Here is an 18532-nt window from a genome sequence, read left to right on the forward strand (position 1 = left end):
TTACACAAGTGCAGCTGTTGGCAAATTTAATCATTTTTCAAGTAGTAAAATATAGCACTGGCTGTTTTGAATGAACTTTGCAACACTTCTCTTTATAGAAAACTATTCCACATACTGAAATAATGCATTATTTCCCTTTTGTCCAACCTTGCGCTTTTAAAACGTCAGAATTGTTGCAGTGTTTTATCCCCAGTCAGATTGCATGTCGAAATTCAAGGAAGTTGCATGGGTCCAGTGTTTTTAACAGCAGAATTCTGAGCAAAAATACTTGAAATGAAACTTAGCTACTTGTGACAAATTCAGTTCCCACGGCAGAAACAGTCATTTATGGTGCATGTGCTTTCGCTAAAAAAAACTCAACTTGATTTAGAAAGGAATAGCTAAGAAATGGCACCCCCAAACTGGAAGGAATTCCAGAAATATTTGTCCAGAGATAAAATGATAAACAGATAATGAGGAAAACAGTAATATATATAGAAACGTTGGGCTACTCCACGTACTCTGGATTACCTAAAAAGACAGCGCGTGATGAATGAAATAATGCATTGCTAACTTGGCATGGGCAAGTAAGTAACTCCGTGATACGTTTTGTAGAATTTGAAAGTTGGTTCTGAATATTAGCTATTTCCTCTCGTGCATTATTACTATTCAGAGTGAGATCGACAATATTTAGAACTATTTTTTGATATGCTAATCAAACATTTTGATTGCTACTGTCACGAAGAAACCTCGCCAGTAGATTCGGAGTGAACCATGTGAACGCGGAGCGTTTACAGTGGTAGTGCCAGTTCAGTTATTGCCACAAACGTGTTCCCTCTGCAATGGTTTTTGGATTTTCATTGATTTGAACTCGGTACCAATTAGCACATTGCAGTTAGTTTTGTACATTCATTGGTAAAGCTCAATTGTCAGCAAATCAGATTTACACTTTATGGGTATGACAGTTTTTACTAAATCACTTCCAATTTCCACTCAATTCTGGTCATTTGCTCGGTTCACCCACATGTTGGCGCTTACGGAACTTTCACTTGACTAATTTTTGTTGTTTTTGAAATTGGGAACTGACCTGCATGCTTGAATTCTCCAATTTTGTTCACGGTGTAAATCACGTTGCTCATCGGGCATTTGTGGGCGAATCAAGCGCCTTGTGATGAAGGTAATTGTGAGAATAATACCGTCAGAAATACCGCATGCACTAGTAGTATAAATGTGTAAAACGATGCAGTGTGATATTTGTACAAGCATAAAATCATCAAAAACCCCAAAGCTCAAGTGTGGACACCTTACCCCAAGGTGACACGTTTTTTTTATCAAACACCTATCAGTGATAAAAAAACGCAATATAAGGGATGGCCCAGGTGAACTGGACCAACACAGCTGCTTCACAGCCCTTAGCTTAATCTTCGATTTCCCTCCCAAGATTCTGTCATTAAATTGATTGCGAAGTAGGAACGGAGAGAATAACAAAAACTCTTCTTTCCGAGTTTCTCACATGTTTGAGCTCCTAAGGGTGCTCACTGAATCTAGCTTTTATAGCTCTGCTATCTATGTTTTAATGGCGTGGTGGACACTCTAAAAAGTCGAAAAACAAAAGCATGGCTCAACTCTTCATGTAATCCTGACATGAGGAAGCCTATCTGTAGGTCATAGTCATCAGCCAGATGCCAAGGTTGCTTAGTCCTGATTTCGCCGCAGGCTTCTTGGTTCTACCGCCATACACTTAATGACTCTTTATCTCACTCTGGTAATTTCGTTTTCATCCCTGGTTTCGTCCTATAACACTGTTTTCTTATCTTTCTCTTCCCCTTTCTTTTTCCCTTTTCTACCTGTCTGTCTCTTGTTCTAGGTAAGACGTTTGATAATGAAAAATCCATGATCCCAAACAACGAGTGCAAACACCAACACGAAGTCTAAGCATTGATGTCTGTTTTTGTTAAAACCAATGTAGGTTTATTTATTTTTTGCAACATATCTTCCTCAATGCATTGTGTAGAATTGTGCAGGGAAATTCAAGGCCAGAGCATTCTAATAGCAGTTAGCGTTTTAACTGTTGGTCTGCAATTCCTTATTGTGCAGGATATCTAGTACTATTATAGACTTTTATTCAGGTACCGTGTTGCAGTGTACTAGTATTCTTATCTTATTTTGCAAAGCATGGGGACATCAGGTCAAGCTTTGTAAGCCATACTTGTAAAATTGAGAGCAAAGTGTTAATCATAGTTATGTGGTAATACTGGGCCAGGTCAAATTCGCAAGTTCAGGCTGACTGTAATGGAAAGTGTGATGGATACAGGGACCAGGTTCATCCCAGTGAGGAGTTTACTTTCTCAAAGTCCATGCAAAAAGCCTCACCTGGAGATCTGTGTTGGTGGAGGTCGCAAAGAGGTCCTTGTCAGAGCGAGGAGCAGGTTGCCACTGGAGCTTCTCATCGGTGTAAGAGGCGGGTGGTTGCTCTTTAACACAAAGAGCAGGTCACCATTGGAACTTTGCATTTGTGGGAGACAGGCTGATTGTTGGTGATGCGAGGAGTTTGCTCCGGGTTGCAAAGTGCCTCAAACTTATGGATTTTTATTGGTAGCTCATGTTTAAAGCAGACAGAGTGCACTCTGATGCTAGCCAAGGGTTCAAACCTTGGGGATCAGGACTCACTCCAGCAGAGGCCAATAGCATGGCTTACACATGTCCAGATGATACTGGTCAAATGGGTACTTGCAGGGAAGGCATCTTGAGGCATGTGTCCTTGTAGCTCAAACAGGGGGTTAGCCAACTGGCCTTTGGAGTCCGTTCTGTAGATCCTGGGTTCAAAGCAAGCAGGTCCTGTCTTGCTTCTTCAGACAGCAGGGCAGAATTCTTCGGAATCAACCACAGGTCCAGGCGTGTTCTAATGAGAGGTTCTGAGGGTGTCACATTTATAACCAGTGGCCGTCGCTGCGTGGGGACAATCCACGGCCTACTCCTAAACTGGTTCTGATCAGTTCGGACCCTTCCTCTGAGTTTGTCTCCAAACTGTCCAGGGTAACAAGGGGAGGCAGGCCCAGATGTCAGCTGCATTTGCCAGTGACAGGGCAGGCAGCCTCCGAAGTCAGGAATGGGATGGGCACAGTCTTCAGGCTACTCTTTGAAGCTCAGGAAGGGCTGAGTATAAGTTTCCCCCGGCCACCCTGCTCAGAAGAGGCACACCCTTCCCCACACCAAGGTTTTTTTGTTTCCTGTTTGGAAGAAATACACTGGCAGAAAGGCACTTTTGGTTTAGGCAGGAAAATGCCAATTTTCTAAAAGCAGCATTTTCAGAATAGTAACTTAAAATTGCAATTCATATGACTGGAAAAAGTATGCCTCTGTTTCCAAGGTGAACTTATCACTTATTAAATGTAAAAAGGTAGCCCAGTGTTAGCCTATGTAAGAGATAGCCTTGCTACAGTGAAAAGTGACTTTAGGTGTTTGTCACTGTCAGGACATGTAAAACAGAAGTACACATACCCTACTTTTTAAAAACCATGCACTGTTCCCAATGAGTTGGTAGGGCCTACCGTAGGGTGACTTATAAGTATTAAAAAGGAAAGTTTAGCATCGGCAAAAGGTGTATTTAGCAGTTTAATACTGCTCTACGGGTGCAGTGGCAGTCCTGGGACATGTTTTACAGGGTTTTTTTAGTGGGTGGCGCAATGAGTGCTGCAGTTCACTAGTAGCATTTAATTTGCAGGACCTGTCCAACATTTGTCATGGGAAATGTAATACAACAAGTTCTAGAATGCTGCATATTGGTAGTTGAAACCTTTTTTGACTAACTGAAAGTGTCACATTGGACACGGGGCCTCTTGGAATCATTGTACATGTCTAGCATGGACAGCAGATAATGTGTTATGTATTAGGTTTGTACGAGGGGTACTTTCTACCATTGATGAGGCTTTGCAGTGGCAGTGGATTAGTCAATATTTGTACTGTTTTCGGGAGCAACAACTGTCCTATTTAGTTTGAAAGGTACCTGACAGGTTTGTTTGCTAGTGAAGTGACTATGACTGTGGTTATGAAAAGCGATATAGATCAGAGATCAAATATAAAAAGCAAATATAATTTCCACATGGAGTTAGTAAATTAATGCAGCAAATATTGATTTCATGAAACTGCCCAAATCAAATTGCAAGGGTGGGACCCAAGACAAAGTTGTGACTAGAACCTCATACCTCTGAGGCATAGTGACTAACAACTCAAAAACACTAACAAAAAAGTTAATGAACTGAGAACAAACAACACATTGCCAAGCAACATCCCTGAATATAATTTAAGAATTAGTTCTGCAGACACTCAAAAATAGAACTTTTGTTTTCATAGTCGAATGCTATAACAGCATGTTTTGGGACAGTGGTTCCACCATCCATGATGGCAGGAAAGCAAAGGTATGTCTTGGACAGAGTTCACTGCTGATTCTTAATTGATTTTTTCCTGTGTAATTCAGGGTTATAGAATTTCCAGAATTACACACAGTTGTCTTCCCACAGCTCAGTAGGCAAACCATTTAAGACCTTCATTCCTTGCACTGCCAAACACATTCCTCTTGACCTTTGGAGAGAGCATCAGGTTAGCTGTTCTTTATTCAGGGAATATATTAAGTCCTAAACACTACATAGAGCTACACTGGGCCTTAGTCAAAGGAAGTCCTTTGGAAAATAAATATGTTAATGACCTGAATATGTATGTCCTCCACCCACTAGTTTCGCCTCTTCAGTTTGTGGGAAGTACAAGGCACCTTATAGATTGACCTAAGCGCTCTGTTTTCGTTATTCTATGTGGAAATACCACACTTAGGGGTTAACAATTTTGGATCCCACAGAATGCGTTTCAGAATTGGATGTGTAAAAACATAACGGACCTCATCATATGACACCATAAGATGCTTTTTAGTAACACCTTTCTGATATATGAAATGGATTGACGTTGATCCTTGAGAGTACATTGAAGCGTAAAAAGAAATAGCTCTATGAGAAAAAACTGGTTGTTCTAGTTGCAACCGACTGATGCAATCTTCAACCACATGTGAAATGTTTGAGGGCATTCTAGTAACACCAAGAATACTGTTGTTAACTTGGAGGGGAAGGGTGATGTGTACACTGATTTATCTGTGTACCGTTTCAGAAACACCGACCAACTTTAAATAACACAGGGCTTGGAAGGAACATCACAGAGAAGTATACAGTCTTTTTTGTCTTTTTTGGTGTAAAAGGGGCAGGTGTAATTTTCTCTTGCATGGTTTCTGGACTCTACACATCAGTATGTGGATTGCTGTCATGTGCACCCGGATGCTATTGTACCCATAGCTGTTAGCCATAGAATGATCTAATGCTTACATTTAACTGGAGTCCAGCCTTGTTCATACAATATGCTGCCTTCACTGCTCATTACTTTAGCATCACAATCCAACAACTATGCAATATATGCTCATTTGGGGAGCTACAACTCTGTCGTACTGTAGAGGGTATGTCAGATATTCACCACTCTCACTGGACCACGTCAAAATAATGCTTCTTCAGTTATGAATCTTAAGCAAAATATCAGACCTCAAAATCCCCAAGACCAACATCGAATGAGTGTTCGTTTCTAATTAAGACCTAATTTGTTCCACAAACAGAAGGGAAATCCATGATTTAGCTGGGGCTCCCGTTGAACCACAACAAACTGTCTACTGTAAATCAATATCTTTTACTCAGAGGACACAAGGACCTTTTCCAGAGCTAAAAGAAAGGAAGAATAAGTAGACCAGTAGTCATACTCAGAGAACAGGTGAGGATTCAACTCTGGGAGGTCTTCAATAATACCAAACTTATCCTAATTATATATTTTAAAACTCCAGTGTGATTTCATTTCTTCTGCTAACTAATTAACTCTAGGAAGCAACCATTGTATTGCCACAACTTTATTTCAGAAAACGTGGTCCACCTTTCTGTGGAACACCCTTTTTGACCCTACTAAGTGACTTCAACAGCAGACAGAAACTTCAAATCTTCCTGCCATCTGTGACCTCCTGCATTTCTTACAGCAGTTTAAGGTCCAACGATGTGTGCAAGGTCTTACTCAAAGTAAGGGTCTCACATTCTGACTAATGTTACCTTGAATGGCTTGTCTTATAATAAACCAACGTCTTCCAAAATATGGTAAGACTATCATGCAGTCTGCTTCTCTCTCACAGGAAATCGCTCAAAGTCCAAGGCTTACTGCTCAAGTATCAGCAGTGGACTGTTAATTAGGACCCACACTGATTGGAAAGAGGAAGCTGGGGTAAGCCTGAATCCCTACAACTCCCAAAGTGGCTGCACGGAGGGATGCCCTGTCGACACGAGCGTCAGGAGGTGCATATAAGCAGTGTCCCTGGCCCATGGCGTGCGACAGGCTGACTGGAAAGTGGAACGTGGGGGGAACCTGAATTCCTACAACTCCTGGTGGGCTACACCGAGGACTGTCCTGTTGACGCAAGAATGATTAGAAGCATAAAAACAGTGTCCCTGGCCCACAGGACGCAATCAATCAATCAATCATTAAATTTATAAAGCGCGCTATGTACCCGTTAGGGTTTCAAGGCACTGGGGGTGGTGGGGGGGCAGCTGCTATTGGTCAAAGAGCCAGGTCTTGAGGAGTCTCCTGAAGGTGAGGAGGTCCTGGGTCTGGCGCAGGGGGGTCCGGAGGGAGTTCCAGGTCTTGGCGGCGAGGTAGGAGAAGGATCTGCCGCCAGAGGTTTTGCGTTGGATTCGGGGAACGATGGCGAGGGAGAGGTTGGCAAAGCGGAGTTGGCGGGAGGGGACGTAGAAGTTGAGTCTGTTGTTCAGGTAGGCGGGTCCGGCGTTGTGTAGTGCTTTGTGCGCGTGGGTGAGGAGTTTAAAGTTGATCCTCTTTTCCACGGGGAGCCAGTGGAGGTCCTTCAGGTGGTGGGAGATGTGGCATCGGTGGGGTATGTCGAGGATCAGGCGGGCGGATGCGTTCTGGATGCGTTGGAGTCGTTGGATGTCTTTTGCTGGGATGCCTGTGTAGAGTGCGTTGCCGTAGTCAAGTCTGCTACTGACGAGGGCCTGGGTCACCGTTTTTCTGGTTTCCGTCGGGATCCACTTGTAGATTCTACAGAGCATGCAGAGGGTGTTGAAGCAGGAGGAGGAGACTGCGTTGACCTGCTTGGACATCGTGAGGGCACTGACAGGAAAGTGTAAGCTGGGGGGACCTTGAATTCCTACAAATCTAAGTGGGCTACACTGAGGACTGCCCTTTTGATACGAGTGTCAGGAGGCTCATAAGAGCAGTGTACTTGGCCGTGGCGTGGGATGCGCTGACTGGAAAGTGGAAGCCAGGGGGAGCCTGAATTCCTACAGCTCCTGGTGGGCTACACGGAGGGCTGCCCTGTTGACACAAGCGTTAGAAGATGCACAAAAGCAGTGTCCCTGGCTGGCGGCATTTGATGCACTGACTTGAAAGTGGAAGCTAGGGGGAGCCTAAATTCCTACAACTCCTGGCGGACTAGACGGAAGGCTGCCCTGTTGAGACAAGCATCAGGAGACGCATAAGAGCAGTGTCCCTGGCCCGTGGCGTGAGATGTGCTGACTGGAAAGTGGAAATAAGGGGGAGCCTGAATTCATACAACTCCCAGCGGGCTACACAGAGGACTGCCCAGTTGACACGAGCATCAGGAGATGCATAAGAGCTGTGTCCGTGGCCCATGATGGGTGATGCGCTGACTGGAAAGTGGAAGCCATGGGGAGCCTGAATTCCTACAACTCCTGGCGTGCTACACTGAGGGCTGCCCTGTTGACACGAGCATCAGGAGATGCATAACAGCAGTGTCCCTGACTTGTGGCACGGGACTCGCTGGCTGGAAAGTGAAAGCCGGGGGGAGCCTGAAATCCTGGACTCCCCGCAGGCTACACGGAGGGCTGCCCTGTTGCCAAGACCGGGCCTGTCTGCACCCGTCCGTGGCCGATTGAGGATGAGCTGGGCCACCTCCCTTTATCGCTTTCCTCTAGGAAGAGGTACTGACTTAATATTATTTATATTTAGATTTTTTCTTTTATTTTCAAAGACTGTTTTGTGGCTTTATATATTTATACCCACAACATTCCTAAGGCTCAACTGGGAAAGCATAAGGCTGCTAGTAGTGCTCTGCAAGGCCCCCAGAGATCTAGTATGGACAACTTTTTTATCAAGGTTGGTGTTTATTGTGAGTAAAGAAATTGTGTTAGCGGAATGTTGTTTTTCAATTTCTTCTCTATCCTCCCCTTTCCCCCTTTCTAGTTCCACTGAAAATGCTTAATTTAGCCTACATAATGATAAGATGGTGCCATGTGTTATAAGTCACTTGGGCCTTTCGGTCCCTCCTCAGGTACTGCAAGTACAGTCACTTTCTGATAAACCCAACTTAGCGCCATCCATCCCTGTGGAGCCCACAATTATTTTGGTTACACCCACAAGTAGTGAGGAGCTTTCGGGGGAAAAGAGAAAGAGATAGGAGCCTGCTAACACTAGTAAGCACCAAAAGGTGAATACTACCCATACACCTAAACAGAAAGCTATCCCAAAAGGAAAGGAGCTCGATCCGGACATGCTACAAGGTACATTAAGGACCATAAGCAAGGAAGTGGTTCATGCAGCTCTGGACTCCAAGTTGAAGCCACTTTTAAAGCAAAGGGGAGCTTAAAAAGCTTGGTGAGCTGAGGCTTAGCTGGGGATGCATGGTGAGCTAAGTGATTCACGTGTCATAGACTCTAACGCAAAGCCCAGTGATCAACACTTGGGGCAGGTAAGGGACGCCAAAACCTCATTAGTTCCTCAGGGAATTATTTTATAACAGCTTTCAGGCAGCACTCAGCAGATAGGGGGTGTCAGGGCAATTGGGGACGGATGGCAGATGGGTCCCTTTAGGTAGTCTTCAGACATACTTTTGATGTCCTCTCCTGCAATGAAGTAGCAGGAATCTAGACTACATAGTAGGGGCTCAGTAAAAAGGGGAATAGAGCAAGTGAATATGACAGCCGGTTCCAAGCAGGCAGTCATTAGGTCACATATTCCCTCCACCTGCATTCCTTACATTATTGCATTAGATAATACCCCATTGATTCCCAGGGCTACCCCCGAATCGCACTCATCCCTTTTATATAATGTCTAACATTGATTACATAAGTACTCTGGGTGGAGTTATGACCTCCCTAAAGATATCATCTCTGTACAAAGGGTTTCTTGGATTGGTCCTACCCAGAAAACATTGCTGGGCGACTTTGTAATTGTAAATTTTAGAGTGCCAAGTTTAGTTCGTCTTTGTTAAAGCTACTCAGTCAAACTGATTTTGCAAATGGGGGTATTAGAGCAGTGCTGTTGGGCTTTTTCTATCCTCCTGTGACACTGAGACGGGCCATAGTGGAAGGTAGTTCTCCTTTCTGTCAGGGGCTACTTAAGGGAGGGGTTGGAAAGGGTTCCATTATTATAATGATTCCCACATCTAATAGAGTTCCCCCCTGGACTCTTTAGAGCAGCTAGACTGACTGAATCACACAGATAGCACTCAAGGCCCTCTAGATAACCATTCCATTGTGTGATCAAAGGGAGGGCAGCATTTACAGGATGTCCTGTCAGCCAGCAGGAGGTGATTCTTTGAGCTAATCTCATGGAATGCAGCCGCCTTAAGTCTGAAATTAGGGTCCCCAGAATGGGTAAAGTTGGTATCCCAGTACAAAGTTATCTGCTGTCAGGGACATGGATGCAGGACCCGCCATTATTGGATGGCTATATATCTTATTCTGTTGCAGCCATTCCTTTGAACTCAGTGTGTGCTAAGGAGGCTTGGCAATATTTGCCTCTTTAACTTTGGTAGACTGCAAAGTGAAGGAGCTGGCTGCAACCCCTCACTTTCAGTAACTTTTTGTTTTCGTGTAATAAGTCTTATGACTTGTTATTGGTTAATTATTATCATAATATTTTTAATTCTATAATAACAGAAAATGTTGAGGGGTTGGAGGATGACCTTTATAGATGACCTTTATAGGTCCCTGAAGAATATAAAGAGGAGGGTTTTTCTTGTATGGGTGGGTGACTTCAATTTGGAGCCCTGTTCCAATAGTTCTTTTAGTCTGTGGCATTTGTGATGAATTTCAGAATCCTCTGAAACACTTCAGACATACACCATATGGGAATGCCAATTAAATGGTATATGCCCAAGAACAGGGGACTTGGGGATTTACACAGTTACCATCATTTATTGGCAGGTGGTATCTTTTATAGACCATATTATGGTCTCTAAAGAGTTGTTACCAGCTCTGGTAGGGTGCAAAATGATAGCTTCATGCATCAGTGATCATAATCTCTTAACGCTGGGGATTAGAAATGTACCCTTTTTTAAAACAGCTCAGGCTATCCGGCAATTGCTGATGAGTTAAAGTAGGAACAAAGGGGTTTGGAATTGACAAGGAGGCTTTTTATAACACAGGGAATCTGACGTCAATTTGATGCTTCAGGAAGGCCCCATCCTCTTTTATTTTTTAAGTTTTTATGGAATTTTATCTGCAAGTCCAACTACAATCCTCCAATTATAGGCTACAAGTAACACATCTTCCACATATGACTCATATATCACCCATTAGTACAATGGTTACAATGCATTATGGCAATCTCATCCAGAGCTTCTTAGTAGTTTACAGGCGAAGAATCATACATACTATATTATTACACATCCACAATTTAGCAAGGTACCTTATTCATATACTTTTATTATCCTTAGCCGTCCTCCATCTCCCTGCGACCCCCTCCCAGGTCCACCTATTTGTGACAATGGTGGTTTGAATAAATGCTCATTGTAGTTACATAGAATTGCCTCCCTCTGCCTCCCGTCTCTTTACCAATCAAATACATTTGATAAGGACCCCAGTAGTTTGTTGGGCGGAACTGTGGAGGGGAAAGTTCATTCTACCACCTTGAAGAAACTCCCCCACCTCGTTAAGTCCCAGCTTTCTAAATATCTCTATTGCACCTTTATCTTGGCTCAACGGGAACCAACTGCACCACTCTATCTTTGCTGGAGGGGGGGTACAACAGAGGAAGTGCCTGCTTGGCCATTAGCTTATGCCAAGTGTGTACCGTGGTATTTACCGAATCTATAACACCATGCCTTCTCTTTAGGGGAATAAGCAATTGCTGCAATAGTCACTGTGGTTGTGAAATGTCACGCTTAATATAAGCATACGGGGCATTGTGTGGGCCGTGTATTCAACTGTACGCTATCATGCCCCTTGCAACTTTGTAATAGATCTCCAAATCTGTGGGCCCTACTACCCCAAACTCATATGGTAACGTGAGTACTTCCCAACTGACTCTGGGTTGTTTTCCCACCCAAGCCAACCTAACATGCAGTGATCTCAGCGTAGCAAACATTGTTTTGGGGAGTAGAATAGGAATATTTTGGAAAAGGCAAAGAAATCTAGGCAGGACCACTATTTTCATCAGGGCTATACATCCCGTTAGGGAAAGTGGGAGTCTGATCCACCTGTCTACAGCCTCTGACAACTTTTGTATTGCTCTACCATAATTCTCCAATACAACCACTGATGGATCCGTATGCAGTTGAATCCACAAATATCGGACAGAATCCTACGTCCACTCTAGTGGAAAAATCCATCTGTACCGGGGTCATGGCAGGAGTGAGAGGGAATATAAGTGAATTGCTCCAGTTTACCTTCAACCTGTAATAACCTCCAAAGAGGACTATCTCCTGGAGTAAGGGAGAAAGGTTACGCTCCGGGTCTTGTACATACAACAGAGTGCCATAGAAATCGACAGAGTGTATCCAGGGAATCGGATACCTCTGTCTTTGTAGTATTCGAGTATGGCACATGCCAGTGGTTCGGCCACTAGGGTGTACAGCAGAGAGGACAAGAGTCATCTTTGCCATGTTCCACTCATAATTTCTATAAAGTAGGAGACGGTGCGTTAGCCCTCACCCGGGCTATTAGCTTAGTATAAAGGGTCCTCACCATTTGTAGGAACACATCTCCCACCCCGATGTGTTGCAGTACCGCAAGCTTGAAATTCCATTATACAGAATCAAATGCTTTTTCTGCGTCTAGGAACACCGCAGCTGCCCGGGCCGCCGGATCTGTTTGCTGCAGTGTACCAAAAAGTGTCCTGACATTCATTGTGAGGGAGCGACCTGGTACAAAGCCTGAATGCACTTGTCCAACCAGTCGGGAAAGAAGGAGACCAACCTATTTGCTGGAATTTTAGTGTAATTTTGGTGTCACAATTTAGCAAAGATAGGGGAGTAAATGATGAGCGATGTAGAGGAGCTTTACCAAGCTTAAGCAGCGTGACAATCAGAGCTTCCCTGATGGTTGGTGGCATAACAGCCTCAGTGGCGATCTCACAAAACTAAGTTTGCAAATGAGGAAGAAGAAGCTCTTGATATGCCTTAAAGAACACCACGTCAGTCCGTCTGAGCCCAGGGCCTTTGCAGTCGCCAAGTCCTTAAGCACTCTGCAGATCTATCGCAGTATTCGGAGACTTTATCCTTAATCTTACCCAGTATTTTTGCGTCTGCTGTGTTAAGATGTTTCCTTTCTAGTTCAATTATTTCCTCCTCTAACTGATGTAACCAGTCCCATATAGATTTCAGGACCCCTGCATGTGTAGATATGGAGACTCCTCTGATAAAGACCTTGATTGCTTCCCAAACTACACTAGACTTGGTGAATGTCCCTATATTATTACGAAAGTAGTCCTCTGTTGCTTGTTTTAAAGTGTGTTTGAACCCCATGTCTAGTAATGAATAGGGTGGGACCCGCCACATAAATGGGCCACCCTTGCCTCCATGTGTTCCCAGTGTTACGAGCACCGGTAAGTGATACGAAAGCGTTCAAGGCATCGTTACACAGTCAGTTACTCTAGGGACTAAGGGCCACATGTACGAAGCATTCTGCATGTCGCAAATGACAAGTCGGGCCGTTTGCGACATGCAAAATGCAATATGGGATGTACAGACCCATTTTTGCGATTCAGTGATCTATTTACCGAATCGTAAAAAGGATCTGCAAGTCTCAATTAGGAAGGGGTGTTCCCTTCCTAATTGCGAGTCGCAGACCCATGTATGATTGTTTTGTGACCGTGAATGCGGAATGTGGGGTATCTATATCGCCATACATCCCTCAACCCTATTTCTGCCGCTATTGTATGCAATGCACAGGCCGTTGCTGAGGGATGCCGAGGGGGTCCCGTGGAACGGTCAGCTGCCTGGTTCAGTGTGCAGTTAAAATCTTTACCCCAAATTTGTGGTGTGCTCCCCCATCTTGCCAGTAATGTTGACAGGTCCCTATAAAACTGGGGATTGTCATAATTTGGGCTATAAATGCCGATTAGGATAGACGTTAGGTCCTTTCTTGTACAGTGGGCAATAATATAATTGCCATTTGTATCCCAGACGATTTCCTGGATCCGTACACCTGAGTGTCTACTAGTCCATATCAAAACCCCGCAGGAGTGTGATGTAAAGCCAGCCACTACAAAACTTCCCTGTAATCTCTGAGTGGTAATCATTGGGCTGTTAGGAGCTAGATGAGTTTCCCGCAGAACGGCTATGTCCACTTGATTGTGTTTAAGATATGCAATAACTGCCCTCACCTTCCTGTGGTCGTTGAGGCCTCTGACATTCCATGTCAGAAGCTTCAAGGACATATGTAGCATGTTAGTTCCCTGTTCTGATTCAACCTTTGGCATGTGAAATGTGTACGTCTTGTGATGATCTCAGCGATGTCTGACATAGGCCCTCATTATGAACATGGTGGTTTTCATCGCCGTGTTCAGGCCGGCGGTCATTCTACTGGCCGCCAGCCCCCCTGGGATCCCGCCGGCCGCATAATAAACATTTTGCTGGGCCGGGACATTGCCGGCGGCTCCACATGGAGCCGCCGTCATTGCCTCTGTATGGTGGGTGCAGCTGCACCCATCGCGCAGGTCACTGCCTGTAATCCGGGCAGTGACCTGCGTGATCGGGCACTGCAAAGGGGCCCCTGCACTGCCAAAGCCAAGTGCCTGGGCGGTGCAGGGGCCCCCAGGGGGCCCTGGAGCACCCCTTCTGCTAGCCTTTACCTGTCAGGGGCACCCGTCAGGGAAAGGCTTGGGGCAGTAGGGATCATTATCCGAAGGGCAGCAGCGCTGCCCTGTTGGATAATGATTCCTTCCACCGCCAGGCTGCCTGTCGAAGGCAGCCTGGCGGTGGAGGAGGGCCATCTATGGTGGCCCTCAATGTGTTCATTATATGGCGGTTCAGCCCGCCATGCCGGTAGCGGGCTTTTCACCCGCCTTCGGCATTGCGGGCTGAACTGCCGGGGTTCATAATGACCCCCATAGTGTCAACCATAATCGTAGGAAAGGAAACAAGGTTAAACAACAAAACACTTCCAGTCACCCACTCCCCTTCCACGACAAGCAAACCCACAACTGGCATGTAGACTGTTACAGAATCCACCCCAAAGCCCACCCATCTCCCACCCAGTTTACGAATTGAAACTCTGTGGTATGCACACCAGGGCAGATGTTGCCTAGCATTGATTGCATAAACCCTCCCAAACATAGCTAAATCATAGCTTTAACAGCTCTATATTAATAGGCGGATCGCATTCCGAGTAAAGGCACATATCAACACGCATAACTGTATAGCTGACAAATCAATAGTCGTGCGCTCCTAACGCGTAGGGGCCTGAGTGCTTTGCTGTTCGCCGGACGCGTCTCTTCTTTTAGGAAATTGTTGCAGTTGCTTGTGGTTAGTGAACAGCATCGACTTACCATCCACCAGGACTCTAAGTTTTGCTGGATAAAGCATGGAATATTCCAAATTAAGTTGTTGGATTTGGTGTTTCATGGGCACAAACAATATTCCAGACTCCTGTACCTGTTGGGTGAAGTCCGGATATAGGGAAATGTCTGACGCTTCAGACTGCAGTGTTTTAATTTCCTGTGCTTTTCGCAGGGCTGCATCCCGATCCCTATAATTCAGAAGTTTGGCTATCACCGGGCGAGGCGGTGCTTCCGGGGGTGGTTTGGGAGCCAACGAGAAGTAGGTGCGTTCCACTACAAAAATGTCCAAAAAAGTCTCACGGCCTAGTAGTCTAATCACGAGTCTCGCCACAAAAACTTCCCTATTATCAATAGCCATTGATTCTGCTATGCCCACCACACGTATGTTGCTTCTGTGAGAGCGGGCTTAGAGATCCTCAACCTTCCCACGCAACGCAGCCTCTGTCCTGTCCACCTATGTTTGTGCCTGTGACACAGTATTACAGTTGTCTTCCACCGCGGAGATTCTGCGTTCGGCCTCGTCAACTCGCTCCACCTGCTTACCAAGCCGTTCATTCTATCCATCCTATAGGATAGTGAGTTGATTTTACCGTCAGTCATAGCTAAACTACTCTGCATTGCTGCTAGGATATGACGCAGTTCATGTTCAGTGTCTTCCGAGACCGCTCCCAGCTGTTCCCTGTGCCCGCTATGCTTCTAGGGGTCTTCCGTGCCTGGAACTGCAGCTTTTTCTTTATTTTATTTGTCTTCCCCATCTTGCATTCAGTGGAGCAGGGAACTCCTCAGCTATGTCCATGAGTGGCCCCATACCGTTCTGGGCCTCTCAGTCTGCTCTTTTGTGGCCCCCAGGTACAGTCAGCCCTCCACTGATGCCACCAGTAGCCCCTGCAGCCCCCACAGCTGCTGGGGCCATGAGCCGATCACTCCGCCGGGCTGCCCTCTACAAGTAGGACCACCTAGGGACCCCAAGGCCCCAGTCACCGCCAGGCCTGCACGGCCCAGGGAGAGCAACGCCTCCAACTAAGGGGGGTCCACTCACCACCAGACGGCCAACTCCTGTCCTCTAGTTCATTAACGATGGAGCGCGGGCAACACCAAGCCACCATCAGCACGCCCACCGCCTATGTCTCCGTTTGTGTGCACCGCAAATGTTACAGCCCCACCCGCGCCAGGCCTCCTCACTGCCACTGCCGCCCAGTGACACCAGCCAGTGGCCGCGGCCTCCAGGGCTTCTCCTGCATCACCTCCCCAGCCAGGGTGGTGCTCTGGCTCACGCCATGTACCAGATCAGTGTGTGCCTAACCAGACCAGGTCTCTATGCCACCGCGAGTGGCTGTATGCTCTCCTCCTCCACAGGCAGCGCCTCTGTTGTTGCTCACATGTCACGCTTCTGGCTGTGATCTGCTCCTGGCCCAGACCACATGCCTATGGATGTTTATAAACTGGACTTGCAGTTTTGGGGACCCATAATTACTAACGTGTTGAGGAATACCATTCAGGGCCCTTTGGTCCGAACATAGGGCGAGGCCAAAATCATGCCTATATTTAAAAAGGGAGATAAAAGGCTGCCACATTGTTATCGACCAATCTTGTTTTTGGATAGTACCGTCAAGATCCTGGGCAGAGTCATATTGTCGAAATTAGAAAACTGGGTGGTGGAGAATCATGGGCTCCCAGACCTCCAGTTCGGATTCCGCCCAGGTCTGGGTACAGTTGAGCAGTTCTTAAACTTGTCACTGATAATACAGAAATATACTAAGACTAAAAAAGGCAGTGTGCACCTTGCATTCATGGATTTGTCCTGTGCATTTAATTCAGTAGACCGTTCTCAGCAATGGGAGATTATGGCCCAGATGGGCATAGATAGTGCCATCATCTCTCTGCTTCAGAGATTACACTCACCAACGATAGCCAGAGTCTGTTACATAAAACAGGGTGATCTAACTGAGGACTTTCCAACAATTTCTGCGGTAAGACAGGTCTGTGTCCTGGCGCCATTTCTCTTTTTATCTTATATAAATGTTCTCGAGAATCATCTAACTGGGGCGAGGGCAGATATCCCTAAATTTGTCACTTGGTAAATACCAGTCTTACTCTATGTGGATGAGGCTTTCTTTTGCCCCAAAAAGCTAATGGCCTCCAGTGGATGTTGTCCTAAATCTTTTATGGACAACTTAGGCCTCACAGTTAACTCCTTCAAGTCCTTTGTAATGAAATGTAGCTCCAGGCAGGCCAAGACAAATACATTTTTATTAGGGGGTGAGGAAATAAAGAAAACTATTCACTTTACATATCTAGGTTTCACTTTTGAGGTTGATCTTAATTGGAGATTTTATTGAATGTAGGGCTCTGCTGTTCCAAAGGTCTATAGATTCTATCTTTAGATTTGCGAATAGGCTGGGCCACAAATCTGCAAGAGAACTGCTTAGTATATACAAGAACAAACGTGTCTCTATTGTTTTATTTGTCTCAGGGATCTTGGGATACATAAACAGCATTTTATTGCAGACAGCTCAGAATAGGTTTTTATGTCGGCTGCTGGCGGTCCTGCAGTGAACAGCAACATCTTTTTGCTACAAGGAGGTAAGGCTGACCTTTTTGGAAGATCATGTTAAATTATAACCCCTCTTATTATGGACACAAATTTGGAAGAACTCTGAGGCCCTATTGAGCAGACTGAAAGATTGCCTTAAGATGAACGGTACTTGGGACATTCCCTGGCTGGAATATGTCCAGAAGACTTTTGTGAGGGTGGGGTACCCAACATTCTTTTTTAATCCAGACAGCCTGACGTGTATCTCTATGAGTGAAGTGAAGAAACTCTGCTTACACTTATTGCTCAGTGAATGTTTGTAATTGAGTCTCAAAGGAGGGGGATGCCTAGCAAATGAGATGCCAGGGCATATGGCACATTATCTACAGGTAGTAGAAAATGAGAGACACAAATTTCTGTTGACTAGCTTTCGGCTTGGCACATAGCACTTTCTATTGGCCTTCCCCAACAGAGGGACGTGGTTTTCTTCTCCTCCATCATGTAATTGTGAAGCCCCCGCAGATCAAACAACATTGAATCTCACCTTATTTTGCACATTTTATTTGAATGAGAGAAGGCTCTTTTTGCTACTTGCAGGATGCTGTTTTTAAGTCATATTTAGCAGCTTTTGCTCATGTGCAAGGTTTGGGCAATGAAGAAGTGATTGCAACAGTTTCATTTTAAGTGTTTTTAAATTGCAACATTTTTATGAATAACAGTTATATGCTTTTATATTTAACGTGTTAATGGTTTTATTGCTTGATGATTGTCTGGATGCAATGCAACTTTTATGGCTCATTTAAACCAAATAAAATATATTGAGTGACTGACCCATGCTATTTTCACATACCACTTTGAAGGCCTTAAGCATTGTTTTTCTTTCTGATGTGTCAGCCATATTCCCAGTAAAGTGTGAAAACTCTCCCACAGTTCCTCAATGAATGTTGTGTTATGCTGTCTGATGAACACAGGAGACCTCTAGAGTGATTCTGGAGACAGAATAATGTAACTGGCCACAGACTTAACTACATGACATATCTCTCAGCGTATTACAACTGAATAAATGTGCAGCATGTGTATCCAACTTAATTTAATTGTCAAATTACACCAGCTCAATAATGAATCTCCTCACTATAATAAAAGTGTTAAGAAACCTGACAGTTTGTCAGACCAAACTCCTTCCCCTACAGT

The sequence above is a fragment of the Pleurodeles waltl genome, chromosome 2_2 (genome assembly GCF_031143425.1).
Source record: "Pleurodeles waltl isolate 20211129_DDA chromosome 2_2, aPleWal1.hap1.20221129, whole genome shotgun sequence".
NCBI lineage: Eukaryota > Metazoa > Chordata > Amphibia > Caudata > Salamandridae > Pleurodeles > Pleurodeles waltl.